Raw genomic sequence first — 18,759 nt, 5'->3', positions numbered from 1 at the left:
AAAGACATCAAAAGTACAAAGGATTGCTAACATGCAACTGGAAATAATGAATCGAGTGATGATTCCCTATCATGAATTGAAGGGAAATGACATTGAGATCACAACCCTAAAATTACATAATGAATAACTAAGGAATGAACTAAGAAGAGAAAAATAAGTTGAAAGTTTCAACAAACCAAATGAAGCCATCAAATACTTTGAGAAATTGATGAGATCTCTTAGATCTAACAATGATACTATTAGATTGGGATGCATTAGTACCAAGGAAGGAGAATCATCTAAAACTGGTGAACAAAGAAACAAAAATGTTAAGAACTTCAAACCCACTTGTCATAATTGTGGAAAGTTAGGTCAGATAGAATTTTTTTTATAGGAGTAACAATGCAAGACAAAACCCTAAGAAGAAGTTCAAGGGTTACTATAATAAATGCAACAAGCAAGGACATCAAGCACATGAATGCAAGACCAAGACTTCAAGAAAATAATGATTTGAAAGATATTACCACAATTGCCATAAGTATGGACATAAAGCATATGAATATAGATCTAATGCTAAGAAGACATCAAACAAGCAACCAAAGGTACAACACTATGGAAAATCCTAAAATTGGAGTTATAATACAAGGTATAGTTGTCACTATTGTCAAGAGTATAGAAATGTTGCTAATAATTTCATTAGAAAATATTTAAGAGGTGATTATAGTAGATGGTTGATTCAAACTACATGTTTTAGCTATTTGAAGACTAGTCACATCAACAAAAACTATCCAAAAAGGTCAAAAACACCAAGCTATGAATTCAATAAAGGAAAAGATAAGGTTGATGTTGAGAAAGTCAAAGTGTAGATGAACAAGACATGGAAGAAAAAGGAAGATTGCAACACATTAAGTTTAGATGAGGTCACTTCATCCAATGGATCAGGTGATCACATCACCCCGAACTAGATAATCAAAATTTATGTGGGACTGATATTTCAATGATATATTTTACATCAGTTCCAAGAAACTAAGTTTTGAAAAGATTATATATGCATGAATTAAGATGTAATTTATTGGTTATAAATTGGAAGAAATCTATATATTTTGTTAATTTTCATGTTGTTGTTGAGCATGAAAATTTTCACATTTGTTGCTAAGCTATTATGGGTGATAGTATTGGTTATGCTCATTATGTTTTTCAAGTGTAGTAGAAATTATGTGTAAGATGAGTGAGTTGAAAATGCTATGTTATCCAAGCTTATAAATGTTTAAGCACTAAGAATTTATTGCCAAATTTTAAGGGTTATATAGTCAATTTTTGACTCATTTAAATTCATTTAGCTACTACTCATCACCAATCATCATATTCATAAGGTATTTATCATGTGTTGAGCTACCTTATCTAAATTATTACAAACCCTAGTTATATAAAATTGCATCTAGGTCTTCTATTGATGTTAGGAAGGAAGAAAAAGTGTTTTTAAATGTTCAACAAATAATTAATGAGATTAAACAACCACCCTTTTGAGTCATTCCTGAGATAACATACAAGGGAGATCCTTCTAGTGCATTATTAATGATACCACCACAATTTTTGATGATACATAATGTTAGATGTTGTTACACCTATAAGGTAGGAAGTATTGGAGATGTGAAAATTAGAGATTTGTATGGAAAACTATGTGTAGATGGAATATTGAAGGAAGAAAACAAAATCATAGAGAGAAAAGGGATAAGTTGTGCCCTAGATTTTCCAAATGTATTCAAAATAGAATGGATTAAGATAGTACTTAGCATAATACATGATCAATTTGTATGGTTGGAAAATGGCCCTACCAAGATCACAAAAAAGGATCATCCAACAAGTTTCAAGGTATCTTACCCTTGATAGACCCAAGATCATGTGTAGTGATGCTAAGGAGATAATAGAGAAGAATCTAGGGAAATATGGAACAAAAGATGAATGACCATAGAAATAATTTTAGATCCCCTAATTTCATTTGCAGTGAGAGTGATTTCTCACAAGTTCTTTCAATCTAGCAGATTGAACATCATGTCTTCTATGGAAGTTAATTTAGGCTACAATATAGTGAAGAAGGACCACACTTATGACCTTGCCAAGTTGCAACTCTAATAATTATTAAAAAACCTATAGTCCATAAGAAAGAGAAAGAGTGCACAATGCAAATTTGGTTCATTACTAGTTTATATATTCATTTATGTGAAAAACACATTTCCTTCATTTGGAAAAGTTTCTTGAAAGACCAACAGGTCTATTGCAGTTCATATTGGAGAGTTCATAGAGAAACTTGGGAACAACTTTGAGTCAATAATGACAAGTTATTTTGAATACTTTAAGAAGTATATGAAACAAAGATTGAGGATTCTAGTATCACTAGTGGAGAAATATTATAATGGTGTTTTCTTTCTAGTTAATGCTAATCGTACATATGTACAAGCTATTGTTCCAAGGATTAGAAGGCTTAGGCCATTTCCCTATAAAATCAATGTGAATGAGGAATCAACAACCATCATAATACCATTGGTAGAGGGAATAGACAAGAGTTCCACCCCATTTGGAAATTAAAAGGAATCCGAGTCAAAGATCACAATAGACTTGAGAAATGCTTATGTGATAAGAAAGAAAAATAAAATACTCCAGATGAAGATGAAGAAGAGGAGGAACAAGTTCACTCCCCATTGCCTCTCACTCAAGGCCAAGGACAAGATCAACAAAAAGAATGTTGAAGGTGTTGAGGGAGAAGAAGTCAAGGAAGAACCTAAGCCAATTGAAAAGAAGAAAATAAAAGAAAAGGAGACTATATCTGAAAACCAAAGAAAGTTGTGAAACTTGCACAATAGAAGCTAGCAATACCTATTACTAGGGCTAGAACAAGGGAAAATACAAAGAAGATAGAATAAGTTGTGAATCCTAAAGGAAAAAGAGCTATTGTTGCTACAAAGGTGGATGAGTTTGAGAAGAGATAGAGGAGAAAGTATGTAACTCTAGATGAGTTAGATGAGGAGAAGACATAATTAGATGAAAATGGTCAATTCCAAGTGGTAATCCATAGTCCCTCTTAAAATTTAGACAAATTATGTGACAATATTAAGAATAATATAGAATTATCATGGTTCATAAATGTTGAGTTTGATAAACTTATAAAGTTACACATGAATAAGTTGGAAGAGTTTTTATATAAGATGATGGCCACATTTAAGAATAGTCACATTGAGTTTTCCAACTCATTACCCAAAATTCCAAATGATAGAGTTGAGTAGAGGTAGCAATACAATTTAACAACTAAAATACATATAAGGGAGACTACTCTAGCTAGAGTAATGCCAAATTTGGATATGTCAGCAATGACTAAGGACATAAACAAATACAAGGGGAGATTTTCTCCCAAATATAGAGCCTTTAATATTTTGCAAAATAATATTGGGGAAGTTGTCAAATAGAGCACTCAGATATGGAAATTCATCTATGGGTTGACAAAATAAAAGACAAATGAATAAGCACCTGAGGAGGTTGGTAAGGAAAAAGATGACCAAGAGGTAGTAGAGGCTACTAAGGATGTATTTATCAAGGATGGACATTAGGGAGGCATAGAGAAGGAAGAAAACAAAGAGGCTATAGTTGAAGAAGAGAAAGAGCAAGATTAGAATGTAATTGAGGTGCATATGCCAAGTACTAGTCCCCCTCATGTGGACCAAGCAAGTCAATAGGACATAATAAAGATAAAGGATATTTTTGATAAAATAGTGCATCTAACATTAATCCTTTGATAGAGGAAGACTTGAAAATGATATTATAGGATTCTAATTTAGCTACAAAATTATGCACTAATACTATATTAGTAAGCACAATTAAGGTTGACAAAGCATCAACAGGGGCAAAGAAACTTGAGACATCAAATGTACCCCCTACATCTATAGAGACAAAAGGTACAGAAGGACTATAGGCTGTCACCATTGACACACATGTTTCAATGCCCATTGTGGTATACCAAGTAATGTACACAATACATCATATGTTAGAAAATTATTATTGAATGCTTCAATGCAAGCAATTTTGAAAGTTAAGCAGTATGGGACACAAGTCAATTTAGGTCAAGAAGTTAGTTATGCACTTATCTCAAAAGCACAAGGTGAAGAAGAAAACATATAGAAGGAGAAGGGTAGGACTAAGGAGTCAATTTTGAAAATGAAACCAAAGGAAAAAATAGAAATTTAGACATTGGTCACTCTACCAATCTCGACATCCCCTATTCCTAGTCAAACTCTTCATAGGTCGAGTGTAGATGTTACACCATTACACCATCAAGGCCTAGTCCTAATACATCTAAGATTGGTGAAGGCACATCTTATGGAGATGTCAACTTAGATGAGGTGATTGAACTTCTACAACTTGATCTTGTAACAATCATGATACAAGAAATGAGCATATTGCAGGAAGCTCTAGCCAGAAAGAAGCACCAAGAGTTACTTAGAAGGGAGCATAAGAAAAAACATGAAAACATGTTCTACATGAAATTAAAGAAATATTTCTTGATGCATTTGGGATCCTAGCACCTAATGAGGAAAAACCCATTATTGAGAAACTTGTGAATATAGTTGATAAGATCAATAATGCAGACCTAGATACTACTATTAAACTTCTAAAATGGTTTGACATAAATCTTCAAACAAAGGTTAATGAGAAAATTTCTAGTGCCATTACACTACGACAAGTTAACATAGCAACCAAGATGGAGAATGTAAAGAAGGTGTTAGAGAATATATTTTCTCTATACACAAATTTTTTTGATATGAATTTATTCACACAAGAAGTTCAAAGGGCCACTAACCAACTGAAAGGAGACCTATGAACAAAAAGTAGTATTCTTAGTTTGTCTCTTATTTAGAATCAATCTCATTTTCAAAGATTGTTATCAACTCAAGGTTAACTAGTTTCATTACATGCACAAGTTGTAAACATCTAGGATACCTTAATAAGTATTAAATAAATGTTAACCCCACAAATGGAGGTGTTGTACAAGGAACTAGCCTTTGCTGAAACATTGATGAAGAAATATTTTTATCTTTCTAGTTATGAGGGCTTAGTAGACCTTATTGCCAAGCTAGATGTTCAATTTCAATCTCTAGAGGTAGCATGCAAAAATTGGGACGAAACACTCAAGATTTTAATGGAGGTCCATAAATTTTTTTTGGATAGACACATTATTAGTGTACCACCCATTACATAAGTATCAAAAAAAGGGGATATTATTTTGAGACACAAAGGGGGAGTAAATATAGAAACATAGGAAGACAATAGTTTAGTAAATTTAGTCAATAGGAGTATTAGATTTAGATACAACACAAAACAATAAACCCAAGGAGAGTAATGAAGTTTTGAGGAATGATTGATAAGTCATCAATTTTTTGCAAAAAATTGACACTTTGAAGTTTTGTATGTGAACCAAGTAAAGAGTATAGATTATTTGAGTTATGGTCATAAGTTAAGGTTATATATGCATGAAAAAGTGTTTTTGCCACTCATGTCAAAGGGGGAGATTGTTGATCTAAAATGTCCCTTTCTTTGATTTTATATGATATTTCAAGCCTCAAATCAGATCTTTAAAATCAAACAACCAATATTTCAAAGATCCACCAATTTCTCAATAAACCCCAAATCGGGTGTGCCAGAAATAGTGTCAAAAGCTTCACAGCTTCACCTATTATTAATAAATCTGAAAGTGGAAATTTTTACAGAAATTTGAGTAGAATAACAGCCTATAAAATGAAATTTTCAGATCTTTATAACATGCACACAATAGCTCCCAAACAGAGGACAAAAACAATGCTCATTGGGCTCCCGAAAATAGCACAAAATAGCCCGAAATCACCACAAAAACTTAATAATCTATCACAGAAGTATAATCATATCCAAATAAATATATTCAGCTCTATTTTAACATTTAAAAGTTTGATATACAGCAGCAAACCAAACTGATATGAAATACTCAACCGGAAACACCAAACTCTTACAAAAATTACACCCAAAAACTCACAAATTTGCACTGTTCAGCACAAAGGAAAACTTTGCATGAGCATGCACATGGAATGGTTTCAAACTCCCATCCTTAGCCTTCTTGGAAACCTACAAACTCCCATTATTGGGTCTCCTTCTTCATAGGTTTGGCAGCCTCTGAAGAACAACAAAGCAATGCTCAAAAATCAAGTTCTGGAATGAGCCCAGAATGCCTCCAAACCCCTTAAAAGAGGGCATAACCCAAACTCATGTCCAAGAGGGGTTAATAAAACATATTTTAATATTTATTAGTCCATTAGCTTCCAAATATTATCCCCTTTTTCTGAAACTTCACCCTTTTGGGCCTGCCTGCCTTAGAAAAGATTATTATTTTTTATTATTTGAAAAGGGACATGACAAGTCCTCCCCTCCCAAATATTGCTTGTCCTCAAGCAATGGCTGAACAATAAACCAATCAATCCACTTGGATTCCAAATGTAGTCATGAACTATACTACTATCAATTAACACAGGCTCCTACAATATCCTCTGCAATATAACCAAGAGGAATCCATAACCAAACTGACAATTATAGCTCAACCAAACTCCAAAATCACCACTACCACAGTTAGAAACCCATGAGACACAAACTCTTAGAACATCAGAACCCAAGTAAAGTGGACAAATCAAATTGTCAACATAGTAAATACCATCAACACATCCCACTGGCCTATATGGAATGTACAATCTGACTATGCAACAATGGTGAATGCTCCTGAATGAAACTATACCAAGTATGGAAAATCCACACACTGTACAACTCCTGCAGTCAACACAACTATGCAAATCACCAGCCACTGTCTCATAACCATAACTCCCATGCACTGCTGATGGTGAAAAGACATTACAAGATAAATAGCAAGAAATGGAACCCAAACCTAATTTTCCATGAACAAGTGATACAGCCCACTGTGACTGACCACCGGCCAAGTCAGGAGATGTCATAGCCAAAGGAGTAGAATCAATAAAAACAACTGTTGAAGTAGCAGTCCCAAAATCTTGCTCTAAGTTATGTATTATCAAGCTATCAACTACAGAACCTATCAAAGTACATCTCTTTATCATCATCTCATCAACATGGTCATCAAAGGTAAATTGATAAGCATACCTCACAGTGTAGTGCCGATGGAATGTGCCAATCTCAGTCGGTGGCTCAAACTACAATCTAGATGAAACTAATTGCAATCGATCACCAACCAAGTTGGAATTGACTACTACCTTTGAAGACATTGCCAAAGGAGTAATATTACTAGCAAGAACTATGCCAACTGTCGGCTCACCAATATCACATGTGATCTTTGATACAACATCTCTAGTCCCTGTGCCATTAGTAATAGAGGCCACCACCATGTCAGGCATACCACAACAATCTGCTATAGAACCCAACTCAATTGAACCTAACTTTAGTGGGAATGAATCTGATATGCCAATGTTAGTATCAAGGATGGATGTATCCCCATCTCCACTGTCTCTGACAATTTTGACCATGGGCATCCTCAAATCACTAGACACTATAGCTTGTGACTGTACAAAATTTGGTAAAGATTGCAGTTGCTCCAACTCCATGGTCACCTTAGTCAAATGAAACTGTGACTCCTTGAAAGCCAATTGTGTACTCTCAAGAATCTCAAAAGTCACCTTGAATTGCTGAGTAAGCTCACTCACCTCATCTTCCTTGGCCAATAATGCATCATACGCTGTACTCCCTCACTTCGTAAGATAATCTCTGTCGGCTACCAACTGCATATAATTCTGTCTCAAAATCCGAATAGCCTCCCATAAAGAGTGGATCTCTATCAAGGAAAGATAACTACCTCCCTGCTCATCACTAGTAGGAGAACCTCATATATAAACTGCTAACAATTGACGAGCAACATCAAAATGCTAGCAAGTCATAGCAATTTCTTGGTCACTAACTCTCAATTGATTAGACACATGATGGCACTAGCTTGACTATCTCCTACAAACCTCCTCTGATGCACTGTCTAAAGGAGTATCCTCAAAGTTACTAGTCTCTAGAGTATTACCATCCATATCTTGTGAATCAACTCTAAAGCTCATATCAACATACAGAGTATCAAAAACTGTAGCACTATTTTCCAACTCCTCTATACCCAAGGGAACTAAGTCTTCAAAACTACCCACTGCATCCTCTTGGATGTCATCAATGCCAATATGATCCTGGGACTCATCTGTACACACTGCCAAATATGAAAGATCATCAACACATTTCAGCAAGTATGGTTGACTGGATATATGAACAAAGCCCAACACTGGTGTATAAAAACTAATAGCAACATCGGATAAGCTCCTGGCACAAGAAAAGACAACACCGTGCAATCTGCTAATCAAATCCATGATAGCATCCAAACAACCACTGCTACCAAAAAGTCTTAAATATTTCTAGTCAACTGAATCCCAAATGCCAATATAACAATCTCGAGTCCATATATGTAAACTATAATCAATTGGTAACTCAAGAAAACTCCTCACCTGAGTAATATGACCAATACCAACTAATTCCACATACCTGTCATGATGAGATAATGAAGTCACAATACTATCTTTGTTCACCTTTAGCTAGCTAGACAAATCATGTGAAGTACTACCTGCCTCAACCTCATGTGACGAAGCATATAACTGTGCCCGGTACTCTTTCTCAACAAAGTCATGAATACTTAATGTCTGCTCATCTCTACCAGGTATCTCACCATCATGCATAACAACACCCTCATAATCATCATCCAAACCCACTACCTCCTATGGTAGACTAGAATCTGAGACCTCTGCCTGGCTATAAGCTAGTTTCTCAAACTCCTCATGCAAGTTCTTGGTAATTGTGTCATCTGCCCTGTGAGAAAATATGCCAAATATAAATCCAGTCAACTTATCCACCTTAGCTGGGTTGGACAACATGGCATTCATCATATGGTGGTGCTCAACCAACTGTCTAGACATGTCATGGTTTATTTTTCTAAGTTTATCTTGAATGTCTAAATAACCATCCTTTCTATTATTTTGACTCTAGAAATCAATTGTCCAAGATCATGTCCTTTGAGACTCTGTACTATACCTGTCCATTATGGATAAAGTAGAGTATAACCCCAATATGTTATAACTTCTTCAAACACCAAGAATCTTTATACTTCAGTTGTTTGACATTTCGTCAAACACTTTGCAAGCAAGGGGTCGTATGACTGATATAATTTTTCAGATTGCTGCAAGGACTCTTGTTTTGATTTGCATCAAAGAGAATGTTTACAAAAAGGCTCCAAATTGTCTAAACAATAACTTAACATTAATGTGCAACTAATTTGGCAATATTCAATACAAATATGAGACTTAAACTAGTTGCAATATGCAGCTACAGCAACTAGTAATTATGACAAATACCTTGGATGTCTTGGAAGAACTTCTTTGCCATCTCATCTGGATAAGCCATACTTTTTCCTTCCTTGGATTTTGTACTTTTACTTTCAACTGGAGTTTTGATCAAAATTTCTTTATTCTTTTCTCACTGCAAATATCCATTTTCTCTTTCACTTAGTTGCATGTGACCATAAATTTTGACATGCAACTGATTAGAAGCAACATGCAACCATAAATTATAACATGCAAGATCTGGGTAGTTGTCAAAACTAACATGCAAACTTCTACAATCCCTCAGGCTGGCAAAATCATAGCTCTAATTCCACTGAAATGTCCCTTTATCTGATTTTATATGATATTTCAAGCCTCAAATCAGATCTTTAAAATCAAACAACCAATATTTCAAAGATCCACCAATTTCTCAATAAACCCCAAATCGGGTGTGCCAGAAATAGTGCCAAAAGCTTCACAGCTTCACCTATTATTAATAAATCTAAAAGTGGACATTTTACAGAAATTTGAGCAGCATAACAGCCTATAAAATGACATTTTCAGATCTTTGTAATATGCACACAATAGCTCCCAAATGGAGGACAAAAATAATGCTCATTGGGCTCCCGAAAATAGCACAAAATAGCTCGGAATCACCACAAAAACTTAATAATATATCATAAAAGTATAATCATATCAAAATAAATATTTTCAGCTCTATTTTAACACTTAAAATTCTGATATACATCAGCAACCCAAACTGATTTGAAATACTCAACCGGAAACACCAAACTCTTACAAAAATTACACCTGAAAACCCACAAATCTGCACTGTTCAACACAAAGGAAAACTCTACATGAGCATGCACATGGAATTTCTTCAAACTCTCATCCTTAGCCTTCTTGGAAACTTGCAAACTCCCGTTCTTGGGTCTCCTTCTTCACATGTTTGGCAGCCTCTGAAGAACAAAAAAGCAATGCACAAAAATCAAGTTCTGGAATGAGCCCAGAATGCCTCCAAACCCCTTAAAAGAGGGCATAACCCTAACTCACATCCAAGAAGGGTTAATAAAACATATTTTAATATTTATTAGTCCATTATCTTCCAAAGATTATCCCCTTTTTTTGAAACTTCACCTTTTTGGGCCTGCCTGCCTTAGAAAAGATTATTATTTTTAATTATTTGAAAAGGGACATGACATGATGTCATTTTGGTTTTGACATATGAGTGAAAATACACTTAAGTCATTACTTAACAATATTTAGTGTGAGAAAGTAGTGTATGTCAAGCATAAGATGTTAGAGAATGCATGCGAAAAGAAAAGAAAAAATACATGTCGAGTAATTTAGATGTTGAGTCATTCAAAGGATGAGTTACAACATTGAAGATGTAATGGATGCTAAGCATCAAAGGCTTCAAGTTTTGAGTAAATAGTTTTGCACATAGTTGTTTGTAATGGCACAAACTCCTATGTAAATCATTTCTAGGCCAACTTAAAGATTGGTTTATGATTCTAGAAGATAAGAATAAATCTACATTGAGAATCCCTATGAAGTGCATGCAATCAATTGGAAAGGGATGAATTAAGCAAATAAATGGGTTAATCACAATTGTTGATTCCTACCTAACCTTAGTTCACCTAATTCCTCTTAAATAGGGAAAACCCTAAAGAGTTCACGTGTGAAGGGAGAGGCTTGCATGTGTAGACAAATCATTAATGTTGACTAAGGAGATGTGGAAGGATTGAATTTTAGAATCAATTAGAGATAACAAAAAAAAAAGAGAGAGAGGAAGGATGTAATACATATAATTAGGAGGATCAAGTATACATCATGAAAGAGAAGATATGATATCTAGTAGACCACTGCTAACTAAAGGACCAAGGCTAAAAAATTCTAATAGGTGAATCAATAACAATATCTTAATTGAGTAGTCCTAGCAAGCTTTTGTAAATCCTTTAACATGGTTCTTAGTTTATTATAAGTTGAATTCCTTTAACTAGGCACACTTCTAACAAGGTGTTGGAATCCTTTAACAGGGTAAGATTTAGCAATCTTTATAAGCCTTTAACAAGGTAGAACTTTCACAAGGTAGATCATATTTTATGATCAAACTTATTGTAACTTAATCAGCTACACTTTACAATTATAGTAGTGAATATTTGTGGGTGTCAACCCCACGCTCATTTTACCACTCATTGGAGGGTTTCTAGGTAACCAAATATCTTGTGTCATATGTGTTAATTTTTTTTATGCTATTGATGAATATTTTTAATTTGGAATTTCAATTTACATGAAATTTATGAGATGGATGTGTGGTGAATGTTTTAATGGTTAGAGTTTTGCAGTATTGATTCACCCCCCCTTCTTAGAGTCTACTTTCCATATTGTTATTTCCAACAAATCCTAGAAAAAAATGGATACATCCATTGGGACGTGAAGTAAGTTATGAGATGATAAAAAAATAGGGCATGTGCAACAAGTTAATGTACAAAAATGTGGATTCCCACAAAAAAAAAAATCTTCAATGACTAGATCAGGCTATATGAAACTTTTAAAAGTGACCATGCTTGCTAACCAATTCTAACCTAATAACATTTAATAATAATACAATTGGGCTTTTTTGTTTTTTAAGTTTTTAAAACCTAATTGGATTTTACAAAACTTGATCAAGTTTTGAAAAGTTATGAGTATTTAAAAAATGACTGACTACTCATTTTAATGCCTATAATCACATAGATAGAGCTTGAGGAGGAGAGAAATCATAAAGCCTGATTAGGATTTGACATTTTTCAAGTCATTTTCAACATTTTTGACCATGTCACCTTGCAAACAAGGTAATTTTGATTTTTTTTGGGTTCTATTAGCTTCAATTTGGTTCTAATTGTTAAAAAATTAAGGTTTTTTAATATAATTTTACTATCAAATGCATCAAAGAAACCAATAAGATGAGTTAGACATAAAATACCTCCTGATACATAAACAATGGAATCAACCCTTGAAGCATAAAACCCTCCATTGACTTCAGGGCACCCAAAAAACACTCTTCTCACTTTGACATAGCCAAAAAACCCTCCATCCACTATGACACATGCACAAAACCCTCCACTCAATGTTCTCCTTCAATGACCATGACTTCCTTTAAACCCTCTGTGCATACCATTTATTGGAAACTACAATTAGAGCAATTTCTACATTTTCATTAATGTCAAACCTACTAGAGAGATATTTACTAATAGTGTAGAGTGTCATATATGTTGATTGATGAAGAGGATTTGAAAAAAGAGATAACTAGATGGATTAGTAAAGTTGTTGAGTAAAGAGGAGCAAGTATGTTAGAATTTAAATGGGTACTTGATTAGTTAGTCCTTGACAAGATGATGTATTGTTTAATTATTTTATGAGGTGAAGAAGACAATTGAGTTGATGATTACAAGGGAAGATGAAAAATTGAGTAAAATTTTTAGTTTGACCAAGTGATAGTTTCAAAAGGTCAAAGAAGGAGTTGAAGTAGAAGATTAAGGAGATTAAGAGTTAGTTGAGTAAATGGTATCAACTAAGTGAAAGTTATAATTGAGGAATTTGAAGAAGGAAAATGTAGTAATGACTAAGCATAGTGAAGATTGAGAAAGTTAGTGAAAGCCAAGCATGATAGAATTGTAGAGACTAAGATACAAAATATTGACTGAGGAGAAGAAAATAGTGATGACTGAGTGATAGAAAAATAATAGTTTGTGAAAGAATCAAATTTTGAGGCTAGCATAGTTGAATTTTTGGATTATTCAAAATATGTGGATGATAAGGATTGATGATTTGGCATATTGAATGCATAAATTAAGTTTATTATGTGATCAATGAAAAGGATTTAAAGAGAAGTATCAAGAAAGGAGTACAATGACAAAATGATGGATATTTTCAATGAATCTAATCAAACCCTAAGATCTATAGTGATGTTTAAGTAAAAAAATATCAAAGTCACATATTTAAGGAGGCATAAGGGATATTTTCTAAGGTTTCTTTGTTGTTGATTGGTGATTTTGTGGAGAGCCTATGAAGAACAGAGTAGCAAAGGAAAAGTGAGAAGATTGGTGAAGTGTGATTGTGTAAAGGGTTTCCTAGAAGATCAAAGAAAGAGATGTTAATGAAGTCCAATCAATGAACTAGAAAATAAACAATGTGGAGTCACAAGGAACAAAGAAATATGATTTTTTAAGAGATATGCACAAGAGGAAGGAAATGACTAGGGAGAGACATTTTCCCTAGTTGAAAGGTTGGAAGGAGTGAGAAATTTTCTTGCAAATGATTCTTACATAGGATTCAAGGTATATCAAATGGATGTCAAATCTACATTTTTTAATGGAATCTTACAAGAAGAAGTCTACATTGAACAATCTAAAGGATTTGTTGATCCTAGAAAGAAGAATATGTGTGTAAGTTTCACAAAGAACTATATGATTTGAAGAAATCCCCTAAAATGTGGTATGAAAGGTTACACACTTATTTGGTGAAAATAGGTTTTGCAAGAACTAATGACAATATAAATTTGTACTTGAAAACTAAATCTAAGAACAAGATATTGCTAGCTAAAATTTGTGTTGATGATATCATATTTGGAGGAAATGATATGTTGTGTAAATATTTTTCTAACAAGATGAAGAAAGAATTTGAGATGTTAAATTTTGGAGAGATCAAGTTCTTTGTTGGTTTGCAAGTTTATTAGATGAAAAAATGAATCCACATTAACAATAAAAGTATATCAAGGAGATATTGAAGACTTTTGGGATGGATGATTCAAGACCAGTTGGCACACCTATGGCTACTAGTCACAAACTTTCAAAGAATGATGATTCTACTGAGGTGAATCAAACATTGTACAGGTCAATAATTGAAAATTTATAATATGTTGTACATAGAAGACTTGACTTTTTATTATCAGTAGGTATTATTACTAATTTTCTACTAATCCTAGAGAAAATCACATGATGGTTGTGGAAATAATACTGAGATGTTTGAAACAAACATAAGATTATGCATTATGGTACAAGAAGAGTGACAAGTTTGAACTAAAGGTTTATATAGATTTTGACTGGGCACAAAATATTGATGACATAAAGAGTACAAGTGGAGGTTCTTTGTTTCTAAGAAGGAGACTAATTTCATGGACAAGAAAGAAGTAGAACTATATTTCTCAATCCACAATAGAGGCTAGGTATGTTTCTATAGTAGTTAATTGTTCAAATATTGTGTAGATCAAGAAATTGTTGAAAGGTATGAAGGAAGAGATTAATGAACCTATTGTAATATATTTTGATAATACTATTGCTATAAACATATACAAGAATCTTGTGATGCATACACAAATCAAACACATTGCTATCAAGTATCATTATTTGAGAAAGTTAGTACAAGACAAAGAAGTGATATTAGATTATGTGAATGCAAAGGAGAAAATAGCTGATATACTCACTAAGGCATTAGCTAAGGATACTTTTGAGTATCTAAGAGGTAAGTTAGGGGTGATTCCATTATTTGAGGTAAGTTGATAAGAGATGAAAAATTGCATCAAATGTTATGATCAAAATATCTTACACATTGATATAGGAGGTCACACTTTAGGAGCTGCCTAAATATTGTGAAATGATAAATAAAAGAATGAGAAGATAAGACTACAAGGAGTCAAGTTAAAGGTGAGAAAATTTTGAAAATAAAGTGAAGTTGATGTGTATGATAAAATCAAAGAAAAGTAATGGATGATGTCTTTGGTATTATTGTGAAGTAGGTAGAATATTTACAATTGCCATCCCATATTAGAATGAGTGAGGGAGATATGATAGTTATGAGGAAGATATGTGAAAGAGAAAGCTAATACAATTGGTATTACAGTTTGTAATTGAATCTCCAATTGGTATCATAGAGGGAGCAGTGTAAGAGGTTGAAAGTAGAGAATCATAATGAAGATCTATATCAAATCACAAAGGGAGATTATTAGAAACTGCAATTGGAACAACTTTTATATTGTCATTGATGTCAAACCTACTGAAGAGGCATTTACTAATAATGTAGAGTGTCATATATGTTGATTGATGAAGAGTATTTTAAAAGAGAGATAACTAGATGAATTAGTGAAGTCATTAAGTAAAGAGGAGAAACTATGATTTAATTAAAATGGGAACTTAATCAATTAGTCTTTGGCAAGGTGATGTATCATTTAATTATTTTACACTACAATATTTGAGGTCAAATTGCTACTGTAATTTGTGATGGCCATGTAATTTTTGGTCATTTTTATGTTTTTTCTTTGTAATAATCCCCGACACCATTACAATATTGATGTCTATGTTGAAATTGTGACACCCTTGTGAGCATAAAATAATTTAAAAAAACAAGACAAACATTTTCCATTTGTTTTGATTTTAGAGAGTTATGCATGAAAGAGGTGGAGAGCTCTAAATGAGGGTGGAGAGTTGTGAACATTTTTGTGGCCCTTGTGATTGGTGCATTTGGTTGTTGTGCCCTTGTGATCTCTACATTTTGTCATTGTGCCCTTTCTCTATGATTTAATTTTTGTGCCATGACCTTGCTTTGCAATTTTATTGTTGTGTAGTGCCCTTGTGATTTGTGTGCCCTTGCTCTGCAATTTTCTTCAAGGGCCAGAAGAGGTATGTATGTAAATGTTTTTTCTTTTCCTTGTAAAGATACATGTATTCATATTTCCTTCTAAACATGTATCTCTTTATATATTAAAAGATATATTTTTAAAGGTGCTTATTACATATATGATCTAGCTACATACACATTCCAAAATCCAAATAATTAAAAAATAAAACTTACTCAACCTGTTGCCAGTGTCTTACCTCAAGATCCTACACAAAAATAATGTAGACCATTAAAAATGGGCCAAGTTCACAAGAAATTTTACAAAAAAATATCATAGAAGATATTTTAGAAAGAAACAATCCATAGCCTAGTTAAATTGGCATAGGTGCTGATTAGCTAGGTTGATTAAAAATTCTTGTATAGAACAATCATCAGATTAGGTACAATAAAGTGAACAATTAGCTTTACCAAAAAATGATCCAGCTGCACACATATTCCATAACATTGGCCTCCATATCATTTTACTTATTGTATAGTAACATTATAAGGATGGTGAATTTTTCAAATAGACATAGAAAATGCATTGTTGCATAGAAATATTCATGAGGAGATCTATATGGATCAACTATAAGGATTATTTTAGGAATTCTACATTTCTTGTAGTATCCAACATTCATCATATGGCCTCAAGCAAGTCCATGGGGCTTGTTAGGAGAATATGAACTCTTTCTCTCTCTCTTCTAGTTTCACTCTTTGCCATTCTAATCCCATAGTTTACACTTAATAGCAAGAGGGAAACAACAAGAGGGGTATAATTTTATCTTGGTATTATATGTAGATGATTTGGTCTTTGCAAATAGATCTCACTCTATGATTCAAAGTGTTTAGTGAACATTGATGGATATTTTTGACATGAGAGATCTTGGGTGTCTACACTATTTCCTTTGGATTGAGGTCGTTCAATATTTCCACATGATTTTCATTTTTCAAAAAAAGCGACATGCTTTCAAAGGTTTTGAATGCTTCATTCCAAGCCTACCACTACACTCTTTCAATTGCACATTATTTTGAATACCAATAGCACTTTTTTATTAATTGATATTTCATTTGACAATATTTTATAACTAACACATACTTGTCCTAATATTTCTTTTATGGTTGACCTTTACATGTTCATTTTTCTCATTATCCATATGAGTGAGTAGCAAACTATCAAATGCATTTTGTGGTACATACTATTCATCAAGTGACTCTTGCATCATTGGCTTCAAATATTTAGATTGGGTTTGTGATTTTGATGATTGGAAGTCTACTTCTATCTTTGTTTTATTTTTTTTATCTTGGTTTAGGCCTTACTGTATTTTTTTGCAAGAACTAATCTCTAATTACATTATCATCTACAAAGGCTAAGTATAAAGAAATATTTCTTAATAGTCAAAAGGTTTTATGGCTTAATTAGTTAATGATAGATTTTATCTTTCCTCCTATTAGTCTCATTATTATTTTGTGTGATAATTAGAGTGCTATTCACATTTTGTGCAATCTAGTAGAGCATTATAGGATTAAGTGTATTGAAATCCACATGTTCACTATATTTAACAATTGATTCAAGATGATATTCTCTGCTTGGAGCACACATTGATAGAGGAACAAGTTGTAAGTATCTTTGTAAATCCTTTGGCATCTACATGCTATCTTTAGTTGCATGTGATTATTTCAATGAAGGAATTTTTCTTTGAGGGGTCCTCTTGAGGCCTCTCTTTATTTTACATTTCATATAGTTACATCTCTCACTTTTGGAGAGGTTTTATTTTTTATAAGAAAAATAGGTTTTACAGGGATCCTGATTTGGAGAGGTTTTGTTGACCATGTGGTTTTACTCCTTTTTCTTCACTTTGAGAGGCTTTCGTTGTCCAAGGGTGCTTAATAAGGTTTTTTTTGTTGTTAGGAATTATTCATGCATTTCAAGCTTAGAGAGTTTGCAATCTTGCATTAAATAATTGCCTACATGTTCAACAATATCATCATAAACATTTTTATACATAACCAAGAACATGTTTGTACATTCATACTCTAACTTAAGTTCACTCAATTGAGCCTAAATTTATAATATTCTAGTCTAGTTGGGCTTTAGCTTATACATTGTGCATATTATGCACTTCTAACTTTCATATCTAGCTCTATTACACTATAAATTTAGTTTGAGTTAGCTCTTGCATATTTTTAGGACTAATTATTTCTATAAAAGAAATTGATCTCTTCATTGTAATTGATATTGCATATTATGACTTTTTTTTAGGAATATAACTCCCTATTTGAATTGTGTTCCCTCTATTTTTTGCTGAAATATTATGTACCAAGATCTTACTTTTTGCATACTTTGATCATTATAAGTATATGATGATTAGCTGGTTTAGTATATCATTAAATAGCATCAGATGCAAAAATTATTTATTTAATTAAACTTTTTTTTTTTGAATTTTGTATTCATATATTTGTAATCACTTTCCTTAGTGTTATCCTAAGATGATATTGGATTTTCTATGCATCATAAAAATATGGAGAAAGAAATTGAAAATCTATTCTACAATATATAACAATAGAGAAATAATACAACTGGGAAAAGCAAGGATTAAGGTTAGTTGAAGATGGAGAAATAATTTTTCAAGTGAAAATAATTTGAACAATCAGTTATTCCTAGCTAGCAAGATCAAATACCATATTTCAAGGTGATAAAGTTTCATATATA

Source organism: Cupressus sempervirens, chromosome 3 (assembly GCF_028749045.1).
Source record: "Cupressus sempervirens isolate cs-2001-9-10 chromosome 3, ASM2874904v1, whole genome shotgun sequence".
Taxonomy (NCBI): domain Eukaryota; kingdom Viridiplantae; phylum Streptophyta; class Pinopsida; order Cupressales; family Cupressaceae; genus Cupressus; species Cupressus sempervirens.
Note: the sequence above shows the minus strand (reverse complement) of the source record.